Raw genomic sequence first — 23,788 nt, 5'->3', positions numbered from 1 at the left:
GTGCCCAAGGCCAGGTTGGACAGGGCTTGGAGCACCCTGGGATAGTGGGAAGTGTCCCTGCCATGGCAGATGATCTTTGAGGTCCCTTCCAACCCCAACCACTTCATTCCCTTCTATCTCAGGGCAGCAGCAGGAGGAGAGCCCAGCCCCAGGGATGAGCACTGGGAGCCTGCCTCCTGCCCAGACAAAATCCTTGGAATTTCCAGGCGGTTTGTCCTGTGCAGAGGCCATCACCTGCAGTAAATAAAGCAGCTTTCTTGAGCAGAGAGCAGGTTGTGATGGATGAGGAGTCAGCTGTGGCTGCAGCCACGGCCCAAGTGTTGGAAATGCCATTATGGAAGTGCTCATAAAAGCTCAGCAGGGCTGGGAAACTCTGCCTGCTGCTGCTGCTGTGCCTTCTTTCTGCACACTGGGCCTGCCCTGCTGTAAAACATTTAAAGAGGTGCCTTGATAGGAAAACAGTTTTTTGGTGCACACAGAAATCTTGATGCAGCAGGGCTGGATGTGCAGAGCCCCTGTTTTCTCCCAGGAGCTGGAGTGATGGATAAGGCACAGGCTCCAGGCACAGAGCTGGGGCAGGAACAGCCCTGGAAATGCTGGTGAGAGGCAGAGGAACCAGTGGAGCACACAAATCCCTGGGGAACTTTTGGGCTGCCCAGCTCTGCTCTGCTCTCCCTGGGTCTCCTCCTCCTGGGAGCTCCAGCTTCTGTGCTCAGCACCTGGAGAGGAATGGGGGATTTGTCTTTCCAAAGCAGCTGTGGGTCTGCTGGTGGGTAAAACCAGCACTGGGGGATAAAAGAAACAGCAGGAAGGATTCCACTGATTGGTGAGTGGGAAAAGATACTTGCTCTTACAAATAAACTTTAGGTTTGCTGAGAAACTAAATGGGACATTGAAAGATTAAAGAAGCAAATGGGAAGAAAAACCCCTGAATTCCATAAGAATTAAAAATTAAAAGGGAGGGCTGTACATTAGAGGGAAATCTCTGGTATCAGGTGTTTTGGGAAGTCTGAACCTCTCAAGAACCTCAAAAATTGGGAAAGAGTGTGGCTGGGAAATTGGGATAAGAAGGAGGCTGCATCCTCCAAAAATTGGAGAGACCCCAGGGGATGCCCCGTGGCCTCTCCCTTTATTGGAATAAAATCAAAGCACTCCTCTGTCTCCTTTTTTGGCACAAACCTCTGCTGTTTGTGGGTCAATTTTCCTGACAGCTGGGACCACCACAGCAGAGCTATTCCCAGCTCTCCTGCCAAGGACTCACCTCCCATCCTTGCCATGCACACTTCTTCCTAAAAAACCCCCAAACCCCACTCCTGCCAGCAGCTTTGGTTGGCAAGCCAGAGACAGTGCAAAGATCCTTGGTGACCATGGGGCTTCTGTTCTGAGTTTTGTGGGATCTCAGAGCCCCCCAAGACAGTGGGTGAGTGCCACACTGATAGCCACAGCTTTGTGGCTGCACTCCTGGCAATGACACAGCCAGCAGCGTGTCCTTGTGTGTTTCCCAGGATGCTTTAATTCCTGCTTCTGGAGACAAACCATGCCTGAAATTGCACATTATAAGCCCAGCTTGCTGAGGGTTTTGGTTTGTGCAGGTCTGACATCTTCCCCTCCAAACTGGCTGTCCTCTGTGAGCCAGCCTGTGCCTTTTTTTACCTCAGTGGCCTTCCCAAACACGCAATTCCAAACCCTGCCCAAGGCCCTCGTGGCTGGGCTCGGGGCTCCCGGTTCAAACGCGGAGCAGCGTCTGTAAAACTTTTTATATCATCTCCAGCAATATTAGAATCACATTCCCTTGACCATCCTTGGGAAAACACACTCCTGGGATGAAAGGAGGGGAACACATGGTATCAGTAAAAAGGGAGTTAACAGAGCATTCCAGGCAATAACATCACACTGCACGCTGCAGCAGCCAGCCAAGAAGTCACAATTGTTGGCACTCAGCGCAACACAGAGGTGCCCCCAGAGCTGCACTGAGCTCAGTCCCACTGTCAGTACAGCAAAAATCTGATTTAAAGTCTCCCTTCTCCCCAGGGATGCCCCTCAGGAGAGGATGCTGCTGCTGCAGGAGGGCTGAAGGCAGCAGAGGATATTCCCCAAGGCATCACCTGGGACTTGGGGTGGGAACCAGCAACGTTTTGACCTCCTCTCGTGAAACCAAAGGACACCCAGAGATGGAAGGGACCCCACGAGGACCACAGAGACCAATTCTTCCCCCTGCACCCCCAGGAATTCCATTCTGGCTCCCTGTCCTGCCACACAGAGGGGGAGTTAGCCGCCTCCCCCTTCCCTGCTGCCCCTTCCCTGCTCCCTTTTCCCTGCTCCCTTTTCCCTGCTCCCTTTTCCCCACAAGTCACAATTCCCAGAGGGGATGATCCTCCCGGGCTGTCCCCTTCTCCAGGAGGAGAAATGGGGGGCTTGTTTCTCAGCCCTGCTCTCCAGGGCCAGGCAGTGCCTCCAAATCCCCTCTTCTCCCAGAGCCACGATGGGTACCAGAGCTTCCCGCTGCCCTCTCACCTGCCCACCTCCATCCCGCCTGCAATTCCCCCCTTTTTTAGCCTCGTGGTGTTTTTATCCCCCTGGCACAGAGCAGGGGGGTTGGGGGTAGGTGCCTGGGGGAAATGTGGGGTCGGGGTTTGCAGGGCACAGCGAACCCACTTGGCACCCCCTGCGCCAGCCCCCCTCCCGACGCGGGGCCATGAAAAACAACTTCCCGTCAATAAACAGGAACAAAAGCTTGGAGAGCTCTTCAAAGGGATGAGTTATGTCGAAAATATGTTTCAGGGCACTCGGAGTGTTCCTGCAAACGGGAGGGAAGTGATTGTTCCTGACGCTCTGGCGTTGGGGGGGAGTTTATAAATACCCAGGGCTGCGTGAGTTCCTTTCGCCATGGGAAAAAAAAACCCAAAAAACCACATGGAGGGAGAGGAAGAGGAGGGGAGGAAGGGCTAAGAGGGGAAAGACATTGAAAAACTGCTCCAAAATCTGGGGAATGGGATGGATTTTAAAAAGCAGGTGCGAGGTGGGTTTGGTTTGGGGAGAGGGTCTGCCCCCCACAGCTGGGAAGGGAAGGGAAGGGAAGGGAAGGGAAGGGAAGGGAAGGGAAGGGAAGGGAAGGGAAGGGAAGGGAAGGGAAGGGAAGGGAAGGGAAGGGAAGGGAAGGCAAGGCAAGGCAAGGCAAGGCAAGGCAAGGCAAGGCAAGGCAAGGCAAGGCAAGGCAAGGCAAGGCAAGGCAAGGCAAGGCAAGGCAAGGGAAGGCAAGGGAAGGGAACTCTAGGAAAGAAGGACTCCAGGAAGGAAGGAAGGACTCCAGGAAGGACTCCAGGAAGGAAGGAAGGATTCCAGGAAGGACTCCAGGAAGGAAGGACTGCAGGAAGGACTCCAGGACTCCAGGAAGGAAGGAAGGACTCCAGGAAGGAAGGAAGGACTCCAGGAAGGAAGGAAGGACTCCAGGAAGGACTCCAGGAAGGAAGGAAGAACTCCAGGAAGGAAGGAAGGACTCCAGGAAGGACTCCAGGAAGGAAGGAAGAACTCCAGGAAGAACTCCAGGAAAGAAGGACTCCAGGAAGGAAGGAAGGACTCCAGGAAGGACTCCAGGAAGGAAGGAAGAACTCCAGGAAGGAAGGAAGGACTCCAGGAAGGACTCCAGGAAGGAAGGAAGGACTCCAGGAAGGACTCCAGGAAGGAAGGAAGGACTCCAGGAAGGACTTCAGGAAGGAAGGAAGGACTCCAGGAAGGACTTCAGGAAGGAAGGACTCCAGGAAGGAAGGAAGAACTCCAGGAAGGAAGGAAGGAAGGAAGGAAGGAAATGGTTCCCATTGGTTTCCCCAAGTGAAAACACATGCTGGAACCTCAGCCAGCTGTGCTTCTTGTTATTTTAATGAGAAATTCCGTAATTAGTGGCAAAAAATAAAAGAATCCATGCTGCAAGTGAGGGACAGCCCCTCTCTCCCCTCTCCAGCGTGTTATGGATGCATCAAAGGCGTGTGGTGGTTTTTTGGTGTATTTTACAAACAGATATTACTTGACAGGCTGGGATGTTCCTTAATCTGTTTGCTTGAGGGAACTGAGGAGAAACATCGAAACAGCAAAACAGCCAAACAAAAAAGCAACCAAATAAAAGCGGCAGGTTTTTTTAGTTAAGGAGTCCTCGTCTCCCCACCTGTGATTCATTTGTCAGCAGTTAAACATCATTACAACATTAACAGCCAATCTCAGGGCAGAAGAGCTGGGCTTTGTGCAGCCATAAAGTACAGGACATCAAACTGCACTTTATGGAGTCGGGGCCGCTCAGGAGTGACCCCTTCTAAACTTTTACAGTTCCCTGCATTCTTCTGATTACGGCAAAGATTTATTTGAGCTTTGATATATATGTGTATTAAAAGAAGGGGAAAAAAAAAAACCCAACAGAAAGGAAAGAACGAAAGGAAGGAAGGAGTGTTTTATTAAAAACATTTCATCCAGGTTCTTTAGGAGAAGAAACAGAGAAGAACCTCTTTGCTGTTGCCAGCGGTTTTCAGCTGGCGGGTTTGATCCAGCTCCCCAAGTGGTCACGGCTGGGTTGGCTCGGGTTCCTCTTCAGAAACAAACCCTAGGTAGGCTTGGATGGCACCCCGAGCCTGCCTGGTATCCCATTGGTTTTTGCAGAAATGCAAGACTGGGATGGGATGGGATGGGATGGGATGGGATGGGATGGGATGGGATGGGATGGGATGGGATGGGATGGGATGGGATGGGATGGGATGGGATGGGATGGGATGGGATGGGATGGGTGTTGGGAAGGATGAAAGTTTGACAAGAAAGTCTCGCAGAAAGATTTTTGAATGTAGAATCTGATGAATTAATAGAGTTGGAAGCAAGTTTTGATCTAGAAGAAAAGAATTGCTGAGCCAGGCTCACTGGATAACCAAGGAGGCCAAGGGTGTGTGAGTTAGAAGGGTTTTTATGACTTAGAGCAAAGGATAAACCCACCCCAAACAAGAAGCTGTTTTTACCAAGCAGAAAGAGAGCACAGGCAAACAAGCCTGCCGATGTGGCAAGGAGAAAACAGGTCTCAGAATTTTCCACTGCAAGAAAACTGAAAAACAACTTCTGGCTTAAACTGTAATGTACTGACTTTGAGTGATTGGAGAGCAGTAACATGAATATGGTAATGATAGCAGTTATGATAGGCTATAGATAATAGTCAAGGGACAGATTGGTTCTACTGTATGAAGAGGCTCAGCAAAGAAAAGTCTATAATGCATTGTAACAAAACCAAAGGGTCTCCAGGCCTGCCTGCAGCTAGAGCTGACAGCTGTAGGCACAGCTCTGTCACCCACCACCCTGGACTGCTGCAATGTCTTGGATACAATAAACTGCATTTTGGAGAGGTGCCTGGAGTCCCACATCCCTCATTTAGGCTCTTATAGATGGGATGGGATGGGATGGGATGGGATGGGATGGGATGGGATGGGATGGGATGGGATGGGATGGGATGGGATGGGATGGGATGGCTCAGCAGCTGCTCCAATCCTGGTTTAGCTATGGCAGGATCTCAGCCTCATGATGCCCAAGGGTGTCCATCCATCACGTTGCTTCCTACGCTGTTTTTTTTTGGAAAACGCCCCCTGAGCAGGGAGCTTGATTTAGGGGCAGATACAAGAGCCATAAATCCCAGGAAGCCCCCAGATCAGGGCAATGTGCTTTTTGGAGGTTGTACACAGTGGAGAAGTGCTGATAAGACAGATTTTTCCAAGGAAACTTGCCACTTCACAGAGTTGCTGGGGAAGAAACGTGCTGAAAACTTGCAGTATTCTTCTTTTACGTCTTTTTTTCTTCTCCCTATTTTATTTTGATGGGTTGAGGGGAGACAAACCTGAAATGAAACACTTCATTTTGGTCAGTTTAAGCTGATAGGGGGAATATTTCATTCTTTTGATTGGATGGGTTTCAAATAAATTCAGATTATGCTTCAGCTTTGCTCAGGGAAAGTGCAGCTCCATCTCTTCTCCTTTATTTGGGATCTGCTCTTGGGAGGACCTTCATGCCCAGGAGGCAAAGAGCAACTTTTGTGCTGGCCAAGCCCATGGGAATGGTGCTGATCCAAGGGCATGGCTGCATATTCCAAAGAGCAGGGAGGTTGAGAGCAGCCCTGATAATCCACAATTTCTCTCCAGAGCTACATGAAGGAGAATGAGAAAGAGAGAAACTCTCTGGAGATGCTTGTCCCAAAGCCCCTCCCTGCTGCCAGCCTTCAGCAAAGAAAACAGGGTGATTGATTTAACAGAAATTCCTGAAAATAAGTGTTTTGCAATAGTTTCAGCTCCTTTTCAGGTTTCCAGCATTTCAAATCATCTTTATGTCACATCAGTTCAAACATATCTGTAGAAAATATTGGGGTTTTTTTTGCTCAACCATTGTCCTGGAGCCTCATTTGGAATTTCAAGTTGTCCCAGCCTTCCTTCCCTCCAGCTGAAGTTTGTGGCTGAGATGGGAAGACAAAGAAGAGCTGGAATGAGCCACCAGTTGCTGATGCTTTTGATGTTTTCGTGCTGAAGGGCCCAGTGATCACTGCTGGCTTTTTTTTTGGTTTTTCCCCTGTTTGTTGGCCAGCTCCCTCCAAATTTCTCAGGTTGCTTTGTCCAGAATGATTCTGTTTTCCTCAGTAAAATTTAAAGCAGAGGTCAAACAGAGCAAGTTGTCTTGTTTTACAGTTCACATTTCTTAGGATAAAAACCCCCTAAACTGGTGTGTTTTGAAATGGTATTACCTTATATCCTAAAAGTGCTGAAACCCAATCTGTTATCAAAAGCAGCATCCTCCTGGGGGTTTGGGAGGCTTTTTTGCAGTCCAAATGCCACAAATGATGCTGGCTAAAGCAAAATAAAATAACAAAATGGGGAGTCATGAGGTTTTACTGGGACAGACTGGGGAATGTGGCCCTGTTTTGTCCAGGATCTCTGCAGCTCCTGCAAGGTCCAGCGCAATTGCAGAGTGGAAAATAAGATTTTCCTGCAGGAGGATCCCTGCTATTCTTTCTGTGCACATCCACAGAGCTTCTGTGCTGGCATGGGTGTCAGAGAGGGAACTGGAGATGTGAATCTCCCCTGGGTGGTTTATTCTATGGATTTGCTGGGAGAAATGCAGGGGTTGCTGTCCCACAGCAGGTAGGGGATGTCCTCTCCACGCTCATGGACTCTGCAATGAACCCCCCAAAGACACAGCAAACCTGGTTGGAGCGTTTGCTCTCGCCTGAACCTTGGCAAACGCTCCTGCAAACCTGCTCCAAGAGCAGAGCAACCCCTGAGAAGGAAGATTTATGGCTCTGGACACAAACCAGGCAGCATTTCATGGTTTTGGAGCCCCACACTCCGGGCTGGGCGAGCTGGAGGTGCTGGTGCTCACCCCACGGGCTGGAAGGGACCTCCAGGCGTCCTCTCCGGGGTGGCTTCTCCAGAGGTTTCTCCTGGGCTGGAGTCCCCCTCCTTCCTTCTGGGACTCCTTCCTGGGCCTTTCCTCTCTTCCTGTGATGTTCCTAGCAGCCATGCAACAGAGCAGCCCCAAAATCCGGAGGGTTTTGTGTTTGCTGCGAGCTGGATGGGAGCCCCGGTGGCTCTGATGCGCTGGAAGGAGCAGGGGAAACAAGGAATAACAGAATCTGTTGCCATAACACAGGATGATCCAGGTCCTTCTGAGCTGGAAATAGCTTCTGCCTGTTAACCTCCCTGTGGGAAGGAAGGGCTCCAGGAAGGAAGGAGTGAAGGATTGCAGGAAGGAAGGGCTCCAGGAAGGAAGGAAGGAAGGAAGGATGGAAGGACTCCAGGAATGATGGAAGGAAGGAAGGACTCCAGGAAGGAAAAAAGGACTCCAGGAAGGACTCCAGGAAGGAAGGACTCCAGGAAGGAAGGACTCCAGGAAGGAAGGACTCCAGGAAGGAAGGACTCCAGGAAGGAAGGATGGAAGGACTCCAGGAAGGAAGGAAGGACTCCAGGAAGGAAGGACTCCAGGAAGGAAGGACTCCAGGAAGGAAAAAAGGACTCCAGGAAGGACTCCAGGAAGGGCTCCAGGAAGGAAGGATGGAAGGAAGGATTGCAGGAAGGAAGGAAGGACTCCAGGAAAGAAGGACTCCAGGAAGGAAGGAAAGAAGGAAGGAAATAAGGAAGGAAGGAAAGAAGGAAGGACTCCAGGAAAGAAGGACTCCAGGAAGGAAGGAAAGAAGGAAGGACTCCAGGAAGGAAGGATTCCAGAAAGGAAGGAAGGACTCCAGGAAGGAAGGAAGGACTCCAGGAAAGAAGGAAGGAAGGACTCCAGGAAGGAAGGAAGGACTCCAGGAAGGACTCCAGGAAGGAAGGGAGGACTCCAGGAAGGAAAGAAGGACTCCAGGAAGGAAGGACTCCAGGAAGGAAGGAAGGACTCCAGGAAGGAAGGAAGGACTCCAGGAAGGACTCCAGGAAGGAAGGACTCCAGGAAGGAAGGAAAGAAGGAAGGACTCCAGGAAGGAAGGACTCCAGGAAGGAAGGAAGGACTCCAGGAAGGAAGGACTCCAGGAAAGAAGGAAGGACTCCAGGAAGGACTCCAGGAAGGACTCCAGGAAGGAAGGATTCCAGAAAGGACTCCAGGAAGGAAGGAAGGACTACAGGAAGGAAGGAAGGAAGGACTCCAGGAAGGAAGGAAGGACTCCAGGAAGGCAGGCTAGACAGACACTTGGCAGTTCCAGGAGGAGGAGTGGAAGAGCAGGTTTGCAGTTCATTATCTGGGATGAGGTTTGGCAAGACCCAGCTCTGCCCTTGGCTTTGCCCCACGCTCCTCACATGACGCTGGACTGATCCTTTCTGTTCCTTCTGGGTTCTCCCTCCCTTAAACGTCCCAGGGAAAAAACCATTCCCAAAATGTTCTTCCAAAGGGTGGAGTTATCCAGTCTTGCTGGTCTTGGAAGCAGAAGTCCAAGGAAACACCTTGGAAGAGCTCTGACCCCACAGCCTGTCTGGCCTCATGCCCTGTGCCAAAGTCACCAGCAGCCGCTCTCCATATTGGGAAACAATTGGGATTTCCCCCCTGGAATTTCCCAGTAAAACTAAGGACTGACCCCAAGCTGTCGTGCTGTGTCCCTGCTCTGGAATTTGGTGGTTTCCCCTTTTTTTTTTCTCCTCTGACAAAACACATCAAGTTGTGGAGGAAGGGGAAACCTTGATGGATGGAAGGCCCCCCCAAATTCCCGGTTTTGGAAGAGGGCTGCTTCGTTCTGAGCCTCTCCAGGGGGGTTCTGGCTGAGGGTTTGCTGTGCCAGAGATCCTATAAGAAATCCCAGGAATTGCCTGCCAAGGGCTGGATGGCTTCCACTTCTCCCCTGGGCAGCAGGATGCTAATTGCCCTCTCCTAATGATGTCTGCAGGCTGTGGAGCTCATGGGGGGCAGCTCTGGAAGAAGCCACAGCTCCATCCCTCTGCTTTAACGTGGAACTCAGGAGATCTGTGTGTTTGAAACAACCCAAGCCAGAGCACACGGAGCAGGGCTGGGGTCTCTGCCCACTCCATTTTGGATATATCTGCTAAAGATCTCATCAGTTCCTGTTCCTGAAGTTCACAGCACAGCCAACCCAAAGCCATGGAAAGTACAATTTATTTGGAGAGTGAAAAAGGCCTCTGGATCTGCAGCTGCTATAAACTCACAGGAGACTTTTTTTTTTTTAACAATAAGTGGGAAAGTCTCATTAATTTTGCCTGCCAGTTTCTGAGCTTTTGGGGTATTCCAGCATCTGCCTCTGTGAAGATTAGAAACCCTGTTTCTGTGAAGGCTGGGATCCTTTCCCAGCAATAAAAGGCAGAGGTTATTTTTAGTGGAGGGTTGAACTTAGCAGGGTCACGAGAAAATGGGAGAGAGATGGGAAATATTGGTTAAAGAGTCATTATGGAAAACCCCTGGGACGTGAACCTGCACTTATTCCCTAGGTCTGCCTATCCCTGCCCTCCAAAGATTTCAGTGCCATGGATTTGGTGTCTCTGTGGAGCTGGGGGGGATTACCTTGTCCTTGGACCTGCCCACTGTGAGAAAAGATCACCAGAAAGGTCGAGGAATCACCAACCACTGCTGCTCTGTCCCCTTCCTCTCCTTGCAAAAGACTCCCAGACTTCTCCAATCTCCTCCCAAGAGGAAGCTGATGGGTGCTAAATAGATTTATGGAAGAGAAGAGCGCTCCAAACACTCTGATATCGCTGTTTCCGCTCATCCCCCGTGTTTTCAGCATTTTAAGCAGGAGCAGTCCTACTACAAAGCTGAAAACTCTGCTTTTTCTTCGGGAAGAAAACTTTGATTTCACTGTTTTGCATCAAAATCCGCGTGGAATTCTCGCTCTGTCGAGTTGATGATAAATTGCAAAGGGAAACAGGACCCTGGTGCTGACTGTCACACCCTGGAGGACCAGGAGGCCACCTGAGAGGCACAGCCTGGCCACAGCTGCTGAGACTGGGAGATCCACATCCCCTCTTCCAGGCTGGCACACCGACCCGGGAGGAGCCACTCAGGCAGGCACAGCACATCCACAACGCCCCAGGGTTTGGCTCCGAGGTGGGAGCTTGCTCAAATCCACAAGCTCTGCCAGGAAACAGCTGCCTTGGTTCATTCCCTCTCTGTTTATTGAGCTCCTTTCCCAGGCATCTCCTCTTGACAGCTGTAACAATGGGGATCTGCCTCTGGATCACGGTTAGCACCGAGGGTGTCCCAGCACAGGTGGGAATTGGGGTGGTTTAGATTTCCTTTGGTGAAAATGGAGGTGGTGCTGTTGGATAACACTGACCTGCAGGTGGGAATTTCCCGCTGTGGGGGCACAGGGAACACCTCCACTGAGCATGGAGCTGCTCCAGGCAGGCACTGCTGGGCTGGAATGTAACCCCAGGGAAGCAGATGGGCGTTGGGGTGTCTTACCTTCTTTTTGCCAGGGTGGGGATTAAATGTTGAGAGGGAATTCCTTGTTGGGACTCAGTTGTTTGTTAGTTCTCATCTCTGTTCCAGTCTCACAAACCCTGAGTTCTGCAGCTCTTCACTCCAACAAACTAAAAACTGAGCCCCACCTCTCTCTCTACGAGGCCTTTGAAGGATAAACTGTCCAATTAAGAAATGACACCTCAATTATTTTCACTTTTAAACCAATAACCAACCACCCGAGTCCTGCAATGGGGACTTTTTTATCCAATTATACAAAACCACCCAAACCCACGGAGAAGAAGGAGAAGGTGAAGATGAAGGAGAAGGTGAAGAAGAAGGACCAGCCTCCACCCTAAAACCTCCATCTTCCTTTATCTATATTACCATATTCTAAACCCTTAAACTCTCAGTTTTCCACCATGTGATATGACACACTTTTATTCAAACTCCACACCCATAATTTTAGTTCTAACATTCCATTTCGGAAGCCTTCTCCACGGCCTCAGGTCAAATGCAGTGTTCTCTTGGGGGTCAGTGCCTGCCAGCACAGAAAGTCTGAAATTCCCAGCAGGGTCCCAGCAGGATATCCAGTTTGGGTGTTCATGAGCCACCCCATGGCTGCCCTGGTGGTTTGGGTCTCTCTTGGCTGTGGCTTCTCTCCCTGGAGCTCCGTGGTGTGGAGCCAGCCCCGTGTCCCCCCGGGAGGGCCTGGCTGACCCCTCTGCCCGTGCTGGGAACCCCACGGGGCTCCTGCAGAGCCAGGAAATCTCTGCCACCACAACACAGACAAACCACATCCATGTCTGTCCGCAGCTCCTTCCAGAACTCCTGGATTCCACTTGCAAATTAAAAAAAAAATCCAATTTGGGTTGTTTAGTAACAGCAGAAAACGAGTGGGAGTGAGTCCTCCAGAACCAGCCATGGACATTGGGAATGCTCCATGGTAGGAGCAATTACCCCACTGCAACAGGCTTTTCCCACTTACCTTCAAAGCCAAGCTGGGCTCCAATTGCATCCGATGCTGTGGCATGGAATAATGTCTGCCTGGGAAAGCCGGGCGATAGTTGGCTGAAGAAAAGAAAAATATCTTTCAGATATTTTATAATCCAAAAAACGTGGTCTCCAATGAGCTTTTTCCAAGCACATTAGTGCTACAGCCATTAATAATCATAGGGCTCAAAGAAGGAAAAAAAAATCAGCTGGAAGAGAGTTGAAAGGGAAACCTATTAAAATAAAAAAAGCAATTTCCCAAAAATATATACAGCTTCATTTCCAATTTTTTTTCTGGGTTTTTTTTTGGGTTTTCTTTCTTTTCTTTTTTTGGTTTTTTTTTTTTTTTTTAGTTATTTTTTGCTGTAACTAAAACTTTCAGTGACCTAATAGTCCTTTAAAAAGACAGCTGCAGGGAATAAAATGGGGCTGTTTTGTTCCTCTTGCATTGTTCCTAACAGCGGGACCCATTCCTCCTTGTCCTGATTGAATGCTTCCCAGAGCGTCTAGACATGTCACCACCACTGCTGAGGAGCCAGGAGATACCAGGGATGCTCATTCCAGGAGCTGGGAAGGCCCCTTATCTGTCCTCCTCCCCATAGAGAGTCTCTCCAAACCCAAGACTTGGGCAAAAACCCAGATTAGGCGATTCCTAAAAATATCTCCTGCCTTGTTCATTTTTAGGTTGTGCTGGGGTCACATTTTCCATGTTTTCGGCAGCGAGATTCCTGCAGGAGAGCACAACTTCCCCAGCAGGGATTGAGGGCAGCACCCAGCTCCCCGTGCCTGCTGAGCACAGAGCAAAAGGTCACAGGATGAGCTGTCCCATTCCTCACGTTCCTGCAGCCTGGAACAGCTTTCCCTGCCTTCCAGGGAGGCTCCAGGTGCCCCTACCTGGCCCGATGTTCCAGATGTTCCCAAATGCTTAAATATTAAAATAAAATATAAATAATAGAGGTCAATAAAAAGATAAAATAAAAACAAATAAAATATTTAAATATAAAAATGTAAATATTTAAATAATTATTTCCCCTTTGTGAGGTGTTTCGCCCCGCTTTGTCCCGCTCTCACTTCCCGGCCGCTCCTTGGCGTGGCGATTCCTTGGCCCTGGAATGTCTCTGGCCGGGATGAAGTGCTGGTCCTGTCTTCTCCTTCCTGCCAAAGGTTGTTAGCACATCCATCCCATAGCCCATAGCTCATCTCCAGTCACACCCTTGGATCCCAGAAATCCTGTGTGCCGGGGACAGGAAGGCTCTTGCTGGCAATCCCGGGAGCACTTGAGGCAGTAGGAGCTCTTCCCAAATAAAAAATAACAGGGATAATAATAGCCCTTATCCCTGCATCCCCCCTCTGAAGCACCAGGACTTGGCCAGAGCCCGTCATCTGTCAACTGCAATCTATTTCTGTCCTGTGCAGAGGGATCTGGCCGGGATTCCTGGGACTGGGCTGCTGGCATGACTCATTCCCAGCTGATTGCTCCCTGGCTCCAGCCAGGTGCTCCTGGGACTTGGTGTCCTCATCTGGTGTCCATAAGGAATCGATGCTCCAGGGGCAGGAGGGAGAAAGGGAACGGCGGTGAGGAGCACATCCCTCAGAGTTCTCTGTCCAGAAATCGTCCTTGTGAAAGCTCAGAGGTATTCCAGAGGTAAGGATAGGAAAGACAGGGATGAAAGCCCTCAAGGTGGGTTTCTGCTGCACTGAGGGAAAGATGGAGTCACAAAACCTCAGGAATCCACCCCAAGGATCCACAAGATTCCTTCAGGGACTTCTTGTGGACCCATCTCAAGAATCCTCCAGGTTCCTTGAGGCATTTTTTGTGGATCCAGTCTCAGGGGTCCACAAGATTCCTTGAGGGATTTCTTGTGGACCCAATCTCAAGGATCCTCCAGATTCCTTGAGAGATTTTTTGTGGATCCCATCTCAGGGATCCACAAGATTCCTTGAGGGATCTCTTGTGGACCCAATCTCAAGGATCCTCCAGATTCCTTGAGGGATTTCTTGTGGACCCAGTCTCAGGGATCCTCCAGATTCCTTGAGAGATTTTTTGTGGATCCCGTCTCAGGGGTCCACAAGATTCCTTGAGGGATCTCTTGTGGACCCAGTCTCAAGGGTCCTCCAGATTCCTTGAGGGATTTCTTGTGGACCCAATCTCAAGGATCCTCCAGATTCCTTGAGACGTTTTTTGTGGATCCAATCTCAAGGATCGTCCAGATTCCTTGAGGGATTTTTTATGGATCTCGTCTCAGGGGTCCACAAGATTCTTTGAGGCATTTTTTGTGGACCCATCTCAAGGATCCTCCAGATTCCTTGAGGCATTTTTTGTGGATCCAGTCTCAGGGGTCCACAAGATTCCTTGAGGGATCTCTTGTGGACCCATCTCAAGAATCCTCCAGGTTCCTTGAGGCATTTTTTGTGGATCCAGTCTCAGGGATGCACAAGACTCCTTGAGGCATGTTTTGTGGACCCAATCTCAAGGATCCTCCAGATTCCTTGAGGGATTTTTTGTAGATCCCATCTCAGGGGTCCACAAGATTCCTTGAGGGATCTCTTGTAGAGCCAATCTCAAGGATCCTCCAGATTCCTTGGGGGATTTTTTGTGGACCCAGTCTCAGGGATCCTCCAGATTCCTTGAGAGATTTTTTGTGGATCCCGTCTCAGGGGTCCACAAGATTCCTTGAGGGATCTCTTGTGGATCCCATCTCAGGGGTCCACAAGATTCCTTGAGGGATCTCTTGTGGACCCAATCTCAAGGATCCTCCAGATTCCTTGAGGCATTTTTTGTGGATCTAATCTCAGGGATACACAAGATTCCTTGAGGGATTTCTTGTGGATCCAAGAGCCAGAGGAAGGACGAGATGGCGGAACAACATCCATGGCAGGGTGTGGATGATGAGGCTGGCTCTGGAGTTGCAGAATTCCCTATGGGAAGACATGGACAGAGGGGTGGTGGTGGGTGCCACCATTCCACAGGAGATGGAAAATAGGGACAACTTCTCTGGGTGCCCCTTCAAACCCATCTCCTTTAATTTCCTTTTTTCCCCACACAAAATAGATGCTGCAGGTGACGAACACCAGCTGAGCAAGGAGGGGAGGGGGATAAAAATAAAAATAAAAATAAAAAATAAAAATAAAAATAAAAAATAAAAATTAAAAATTAATAAAAATAAAAATTAAAATTAAAAATAAAAATAAAAATAAAAATAAATAAAAATAAAAATAAAAATAAAAATAAAAAAATAAAATAAAAATAAAAAATAAAAATAAAAATAAAAATAAAAATAAAAATAAAAATAAATAAAAATAAAAATAAAAATAAAAATAAAAATAAAAATAAAAATAAAAATAAAAAATAAAATTAAAAATAAAAAATAAAAAAAATAAAAATAAAAATAAAAATAAAAATAAAAATAAAAATAAAAATAAAAATAAAAATAAAAATGGTGCTGATGTTGGTGTGCAAAAGGCAAAGCTGAAGGTGAGCTGAGACCACGGTGCAGGGCAGGCAGGGGGATGAAATGTGTTCCTAATTACTTGCTAACTACCCCGCATTTCACAAGTCATTTTAATGGCCCGAACGGATCCCTTTCAAGTGCTGGAGCGATAGGGATAGAGTTCTCTCGCAGGGGGACGCGTGGTGCCAGAAGCCCGCTCTGAGAGGAATATTGTTATCTGGAATGACATTAATACATCCTGCTATTCCCTCTCGCCGGATCGTGTGCCGGGCAGGGACCGTGCCGTTCAAATGTCAGCATCCCGGCAGCATCCCGGCACAGCAGCTGCTGCTGAGGGCTCAGGCAGGCTGCCCTGGGAGCAATCCCCATGGCCCTGGGCAAATCCAGACCCTTGCCGGGAGCGGGATGCTGCACTGGTGCTGCACCCACCTGTGCTGTGCTTCCAGGTGAGCTGGAGAAGGGATGGTGGCACTGGATGCTGGTTTTTTTCCTCCATACCCAGCAAAACGCTGCTCCGTGGATAATGACAGCTCTCCCAGGAGATCAGTGCTGCTTTTCCACAGCTTCTGGACACCTCACAGTGATTGGAAACAAGCTACGGAAAGCTCAGTGAGAGGCGGCTGCTGAAGCTCACCGCAGGCCCTGAAAAAATGGAATATTTTCCCTTCCCCTTGGGTTTTATTGGGCTTTAAGTGGGGAGTTGGTAAATTGTGTGGATGCTCTCCCAGCTTCACCTGCCCAGTGAGTGTCTCTGCTCTGATCTTGTGGCTTGGCTGCGGAGGAAATAAACCGGAAAAGGGAAAGGAAACATCAGCTTTGGGTTTTCTTAATTGTGGGAAAAAAGCCCCACAACGAAAGGAAACAAATCCCTTGTTCATCATGCAGAGCACTGGCGTGTGGGGAAGCAGGTAAAGGTGTGATGGTCTCCACTGCTCAGTTCTGCTCTGCAGAAAAATTCGGGATTTTTGGGGGTTTCTTCCCAGCAGAACACCAAATTTTTTATCCCCTGTCATTGCCTGAGTTTCTCACAAGCAAATTCATGCCCGGTGGGACCCTGGGGTTGCAGCAGAGAAGGCTCCAGGCCAGGTGCTGCTGTTCCAATGCCATAAGTGGGAGAACAAGCCCAGTTCCCTGCTGGAAGATCATTCCACAAAGCCAAGGGCCCTGTTCTCTGCTCTGATGTGAGTCCCTGACACGCTGTCAGTGCAATGGCTCGTGTCTCCCCGTGCCGTTTGCCCGGAGCTGGGTGAGCTCAGGGATGCTGGGAGGGAGCTGTGCTGGCACCCCTGCACGTGCTGAAATGCGACACATCACATTTAGGGCTTCACGCTGAATTTCCAAGCCTGAAGGGCGACGTGGAAGGAGGAGCACCAACTCTTTTTCCAGTTTGGGTTGGAAGCGACCTTTAAAAGTTCATGAAGCCACAAGCAGGGGCACCTTCAATTAGGTTATTTTAATGCCTCATTTTCCTTGCCCATGAGTGGGGTGTACCAGCACGTTTTCAGTCCCAGCCTGCCTGAACACAGGAGGTTTAGAGCAGGGCCCAAGATGGGTCTTGCCCAGGCTCGTTTCCACTGCTCACTGTGGTGATTATCCGAGATAAATCTGGGATATGTTGGGATCTAGCTGACAAGGAACTCGCCTGGGCCCTTGTCTCGGTTTGGAAAGCCAGGATTTTGCTGAGGAAGGCAGGAGCCTCCCCTGAAATGGAGAATGCAAACCTTCCCCCCCCCCGAATTGCTATGAATTTTAAATAAGGGGCTCTCAGGCAAAAAATATGGGAGCAGGGAATAACAGTTCTTTAATAGGGAAGGGGAAAAAAGGATAAAATAAACAATGCAATACACTAGAACAACACTGACAGAGTCAGAACTCAACCTGACACCCTGTGGGTCAGGGTGTTGGTAGCAGTCCAGTTGGAAAAGGGCTGCAGTCCTCCTGGAGTGTCAGGCGTGGTTCTGTTGGAGCAGGGGAGTCCTGTAGAAAAGGGGTGAATTCTTCCTCCGCAGATCCGTGGAAGAAGAAGCAGCTGCTGTTCCTCTGGGAAGTCCAGTGCAGAAGAGCTGTGCTGGTGTGTCAGAATCTCCAGGTTATATCCGGGTAGGAATGCTTGGCTCCTCCCTCTGGGCGGAGCATCTCACAGTGGGATGCTATAGTTCTTATCAGTCATGTGGTGACATTCAATAGCCCCTTATCAGCAGATGTCCCCTGTTGATTATGATCACTCAGGAAGAGAGATAAGGAGCATTGCCCACTTGACACCAGACAACTGCCATACAGATGGCAATAGAATACACCTTGCCTTGCAATCTGGAACAGCCCTCCTGGGGGAGTTTGTTGTTTCATTTGGGTCTCCTCATCCCTTCCTGAGCTCTGGTTGCCAGCACTCTGCAGAGGGATGGAGGCAGCTCCTGGCTAGGGGATAACAGCTTCATTTGGGAGGGGAAACCCTCTTAATTTTGGGAACCCGCTTTATTTACCCCGGCTCTTCTCAGGGACGCGGGTTTACATTAAATGACAGCCCATCCTGCGCTGCACCGTCTCCATCCCACCCTACAGCTGTGCCAAAGTGCTCCCCTCCTCCCAAATCCGACAGCAGCAGCTTCTCCACCCAGGGCAGCAGCATTCATTGCAGCCAAGGGGAAGCACCAGGTATCCAGCACGTCACCTTCCAGCCTCACGCTTCCCAGGGAGATCCTGGCCCACCCTGGGGACGAGATGTGTCTCCCACCACCTTCCAGAGCTTCATCAAGGAATCATCAGGATCAGAGAGCTCTCCCAGTGGCCAAATTTGAACTCCCAAGTGGAAAACTCAATAAAATCACGTGTTCCTCGCCAGATGTGCTGACAGCATCCATGTAGGATCAAATTTCCCCTCAGGACTCTGCCTAGGAGAGGGATCATTTCTGGGGAGAAATTACCAGTTCAAGGACATCCCAATGAAACAAAATGGATTCTTGCCCAGCTTGGAGCCAAAGTCAGGTGGACGAGCTTGAGTCAGATTTCTCCGCACAAGATGAGGTTCCCTTTTCTGAAAATCTACTCTCAGATTCCAGATCAAGGAGAGAAAAGCTCTGGGATTCATTTGCCAAAGATTTCTTGCGGAAGTACCAAGGAACTGGATGTGCAGCACACCAGATGTCCCCTGCAGAGCTCGTGCGTGTGAGGGGTTCCCAAGCCAAATTAAATTGAGATGTTCTCCAAAAGCCCAACCAAAGGGATGGAAAAGGTACCACGAGATGCTGCTCAGCTTCCAGGCTAAATCGTTCCTGTCCAAGCCCAGGGGCTCTTTGCTGAGGGTTCATAAATGCTAATCTGTGAAAAAGTTTAAACATTAACGTCAGATTCGTGGATTTATGGGAGGCTGCGATGGAAAAGATTGCTAGGCTTCAGAAAAGGCTGAGCAGAAAACAGCCTTCCAGCCTCTGATGCTGTTTTTGGGAACAAAGAAGTAAACAGCAGCAAAAAAAAAAATCATATTCTGATGTGGTGTCAATGTCAAGTTGAATTAAAATTTGAACCAAACCACCAGCTGAAATCTGCAGGGGGGAAAAAAGCCTCTTTCAGATCAATTCTGTTGCTTCATCTAATTTTTTTTAAACATCATCTCCAGTAAAAATAAGATTACCTCACATTTTAAAGACACCAAGGGATAATTATTTTAAAAATTATTTTTTAAATTAAATTTCAAATTAAAAATGGGACATCTCAGCAATTCGGAAGCTGTGAATGCCAGGTGTCCAGAGCCCCTCTTTAAAAATCTTTCATGGAAACCAGTTTCATTTTCTGCAAATCTGCTGAGAACAAGCCGACAACGATTCTTAGAGGAGAACAAAAAAATAAAAATAAGCATTTCCTCAATATTTCTCAATCCATGGCCTGTTTTCCTGCTACTCTGGTGTGTACCCTCATTTCCAAGAGCATCCTGCTCCATCCTGGTGCAACGGGCTGGACCCAAGCTCTGGGGCACAGCACACTCTAAAATTTCAATACCGTACCCAAACCTTCCAAATTTGGGGAGTTATTTTCCCCCTCTGCTTTCAAGCCATTGGAGTTGGGTGGGAAATTCCCTTCAGAGTAAAAACTGTCTCCTGAGAGTGAAAAAACCACGGTTGCCCAGCTTGAGGATCAAACTTTCGCATTTTTGTGACAAATGGGAGCCCAAAAAGCTGAGCTATCTGGACATCCATGGGAGAGCTGAGTCCTGAACCACTCTCCCTCTCCAGGAAGGGATCTTATCCAGGATTTACCTGATCTGGTAGCTCCTCAAACAGCCAAGGGCTCACCTGGGGAAGGTCCCTTTGAATTTGTGTGAATTGTATCAACGGGAGGTGCTGAAGGATTTTCCAGGGCTGGCTCCAGGAGGGAGACACCCAAACACCCCTTCCATGCTCAAAAGTGTTTTCCCAGGCTGAGACACCACGGGAAAACACAAGTTGTGGGTTTGCCTTTTCTTTTCAAGTGATAATTAATCACCTTCCCAGGCACTCAAATCTCCAGCTTGGCTGGAGGGAGAGAAGGAGATCTTTTTGGCAGGAGGTGTAAATCATCAGAGCCTGGCGTGAAAACAAAGTTGCTGATGCTTTAGGGAAAAAAGTCCCTGTTTTCCTGAGCTGCTTCACTGCCATGGGGTGCTGGGCAAGCCAAGATCAGGGAATCATGGAATGGTTTGGGTTGGCAGGGACCTTACAGCCCATTCCACCCCCTGCCATGGCAGGGACACCTTCCACTATCCCAGGTGGCTCCAAGCCCCAGTGTCCAGCCTGGCCTGGAACACTTCCAGGTGTCTTGGTAGCCCCTGCCAGAGGCTGGTGGAGGGGAACCAGCACAGCCTGGAAGCAGCAGAGGTGCCTGGAGTGGGGTTTGGGGTTGGGATTTGGAAGTTGCTCCTGGTGTGGTCAGAGGCTTTGCGAGCCCATCAGGTGCCGGGCGCAGGGCAGGGGATGGGTGCTCCTCCCTTGGTGCCTCTGGGACAGCTGGTGAGCAGCCCTTCCAGGCTTTGAAGGCTAAAATTTGGGAAAGGGGGGCCAATTCTCTTACCCCTCACTTTCCTGAAGGTGTCCCATGGCAGGGGGGTTGGAACGAGATGGTTTTTAAGGTCACTTCCGACCCAAACCATCCCGTGGTTTTTGCAAGACTGGTTTGAGCATGGAGATGGTTTTCCATCATGGGGGTGGGGGATTCCTTCAGCTACTTCTTTTTTTGATTATAATTGTTTTTAGATTGGTCCCAAATTGCCAGGTCGATTGATTAATTGCTGGTGGAATGGAAGGATGGAAGGGGAAAAAAAAAAAAAAGGAATCCAGAAAATTGAGAAGGCACAGGAGGATTTGGGGAGGAAAGGTGATCCATGCTGCAAAGCCAAGGAGGGGAATTTGTCCTGCAAATAATAATGGTTTTGTTTTTTTTCTTTTAAGGGTAGGTGCTGGAGCTGTGAGAGCTCGAGGGAAAACCAGGGAAAGTTGGATTCACAGCCAAGTCAGCCACAACACAGCACTGGAGTGAGCTGTGGGGGAGAACCACGGAAAAACCCCAAAGTTTCAGGTGGAAGGAGAGATGTCTGAGGAAGAGACGGGCGGAAAGACTGGAAATTAGAGAAAAGAGCAGTTTAGAAATGGTGAGTGACACCTTGGAGGGGATCAGGGGAGCTTGCAGGCTTGGCTGCAGAAAGGAAAAGGTCAGCAGGTAGCAGTGGGTGTTATGGATTTTATATATCTATATATATATATACACACACAGAGATGTGCCCTGACTGTGGCACATCCACACTCCCAACCAGCCAACGTGCTTGGGAAGCAGTTTTTAGGAGAAGCACCCAGAAGGATCCTCCCCCCAAGTCATGGCACACATTTAATCCCCCAGCCTGCAGCCAAAATCTACAAAACTCCTTAAAAACGATGGGGAAATAATGAGGCTGGAGCGACCAATTTTTCCTTCATTAGCCTTTCCCTCATTTTCCTGATCTTCACCAAAAAAAAAAAAAAAAAAAAAAAAAAAAAAAAAAAAAAAAAAAAAAAAAAAAAAAAGAAAAAAAAGAGGAAAACTGGTGTTTCTTAGAAATAACTTCTCCTGATGGAGAGATGGAGGTGGACATGCTGTGCAAGGATGGTTGGCTGAGCTGGTGGCATGAAGAGTCAATCCAAAGGATGGAGCTGGAAAAAGGGAGGTTTTTCCTTGTGCAGTGCTCAGCTGGAAGAGATTCATTGATGCCACCATGCAGGGGATTGGAGAAGGGGCTGTTTATGGCCAAGCCTTGATCCAGGGGTGGCTTGGGATGGTGGCTCTGGGGCAATTCCCTCCTGCAGCCAAGGTGTGAGCAGCTCTGGATGGTGGGGCTGGGGCCATTCCCTCCTGCAGCCAAGATATGAGCAGATCTGGATGGTTTGTGTGGGGCAATTCCCTTCTACAGCCAAGGTGTGAGCAGCTCTGGATGGTGGATCTGGGGCAATTCCCTCCTACAGCCAAGGTGTGAGCAGCTCTGGATGGTGGATCTGGGGCAATTCCCTCCTGCAGCCAAGGTGTGAGCAGCTCTGGATGTTGGATCTGGGGCAATTCCCTCCTACAGCCAAGGTGGAAGCAGCTCTGGATGCCCAAGCCACAATTTTGGCGTTACAGCAAGGGCTGGACCTGTTCAGGCTGGATCCCAGCACCCTGGGAGCTCAGTGCAGGTCAGGGACAGCAGAAGGGCTGGGTTAGTCCTAGGAAAGGAACTCAAGTGCTGAGAAAATCCCGCCGTGAATCCCCTCAAACCCCGCGTCAACAAACGCGCGCAAGTCCTGATGGAAATGCATCCCGGCCGGACAGGTCTGGATCCCATAACTATAAAGGTGTTTTATTTCCTGGAATTCTGACATCAAAGGGGGGATTTTCAAGACAAATAGCTGCTATTTTCATTCCTCTGGAGAAATCATAGGATGTGATTGACAATTAAGATCAGAAAAAAGGTTTGATGGGCAAAAGATCAGGAAATAAATCTCGCCACACCACCAAATCCAGGGCTGTTATCAAAAGCTATTCCTCCCTGCTCAGCACCACCAGGATCACAGGAATGTGGGACCTAATTTAGGGGTATTTTTTTAGTAACACTTACAGAGGATTGGGGGGAATTTGGCTTAGTTTCACCTGCTCCAAAGCTCCTGAGGGCTTGAGTGAAGGAGCAGATATTGAGCCAGATTCCCAAACGATGGCACAACGGAGACATGGGATTGAAGGACACCCTCTGGACATTTTAACTGTTTGGGGCCAAGAGTTTTTTCCACATATCAGCGCCTCCTTCCATCTAGATTCCTCAGTGGATGGAAGAGCTGCTACACCAGGGGGGAAAAAAGGGCAATTTAAGACTTCATTGGTGAGTGGCCCTGACAAACGTTTTGGAGAAATGTGGCTGGGAGCTGTGACTGCTCAGGGATGGCAGGAATGAGGCAGAGGGGGTGATACCCACCACAGCCATCCCGAAAATCCAGGAGGGTTAGCAGGCCTAGGACTCTACATCTGAGCCCTGTCTCCGCCATTCTCTGGCCAGCAGGGGCTGGAGTTGACATGGATTGACCTTTTCCTCCAAAGAGAGGGTGTTGTATTTCCTGAGATCCTTGCATTTTTGTGTCACAGCCACACAGCCCAGGCTCCTCTGGTCACAGGCAGAGGCATCTGGTTTGACTTCCCCAGGAAAGGCTCAGGGTGTGCAGGAGCACAGCCTAGGATGCAGGGAACCCAGGGATGGTGCTGAGTCTGGAGGTGGGAAAAGAGTCCAGCCATGGGGACATGGAGTCAAATGGTTTGGGTTAGTGGAGACCTCAAATCCCATCCAGTTCCATCCCCTTCCATGGGCAGGGACACCTCCCACTGTCCCAGGCTGCTCCAGCCCCAGTGTCCAACCTGGCCTTGGGCACTGCCAGGGATCCAGGGGCAGCCCCAGCTGCTCTGGGCACCCTGTGCCAGGGCCTGCCCACCCTGCCAGGGAACAATTCCCAATTCCCAATATCCCATCCATCCCTGCCCTCTGGCAGTGGGAGCCATTCCCTGTGTCCTGTCCCTCCATCCCTTGTCCCCAGTCCCTCTCCAGCTCTCCTGGAGCCCCTTCAGGCCCTGGCAGGGGCTCTGAGCTCTGCCTGGAGCCTTCTCCTCTCAGGTGAGCCCCCCCAGCCCTCCCAGCCTTTAAGGGGTTCCTTTAAGAGGGGAGCCAGGTAAAACAATCAGGAAGGAGCCCAGAAATCCTTCCTCCCTCCTGCATCATCCTTCCCACCCTTTCTGGGACCCGGGACAGAGCTGGATAACCCTGATTTCAAGTGGCCGGCTCTGCCACCAACAGAGCAAGCAGAGGACTTCCACTATTCCCAATTTTAATTTTTTTTACATTACTTTGTTCCCCCCATCCCAAAAAGCTACCCCCATTGTTCCAACCCGAATCCAGGAAAGCACCTTAAGCACACGATTAACTCCAGGAATGT

General features: G+C 49.6%; 1 long non-coding RNA gene across 1 annotated transcript; it reads right to left on the bottom strand.

The window, feature by feature from the left end:
• Positions 1 to 5,562: 5,562 nt before the first annotated feature.
• On the bottom strand, positions 5,563 to 13,116 carry LOC311155670. Its single transcript, XR_014616291.1, has 3 exons — positions 12,961 to 13,116; positions 11,885 to 11,967; positions 5,563 to 5,854 (listed from the first exon to the last, which is right to left on the bottom strand). It is a non-coding gene; the product is annotated as an uncharacterized lncRNA (long non-coding RNA).
• Positions 13,117 to 23,788: the final 10,672 nt, after the last annotated feature.

This window comes from Fringilla coelebs, assembly GCF_963513975.1.
Source record: "Fringilla coelebs genome assembly, chromosome: 7".
Classification (NCBI taxonomy): Eukaryota; Metazoa; Chordata; class Aves; order Passeriformes; family Fringillidae; genus Fringilla; species Fringilla coelebs.
This window is presented reverse-complemented; position numbering and strand designations above follow the sequence as displayed.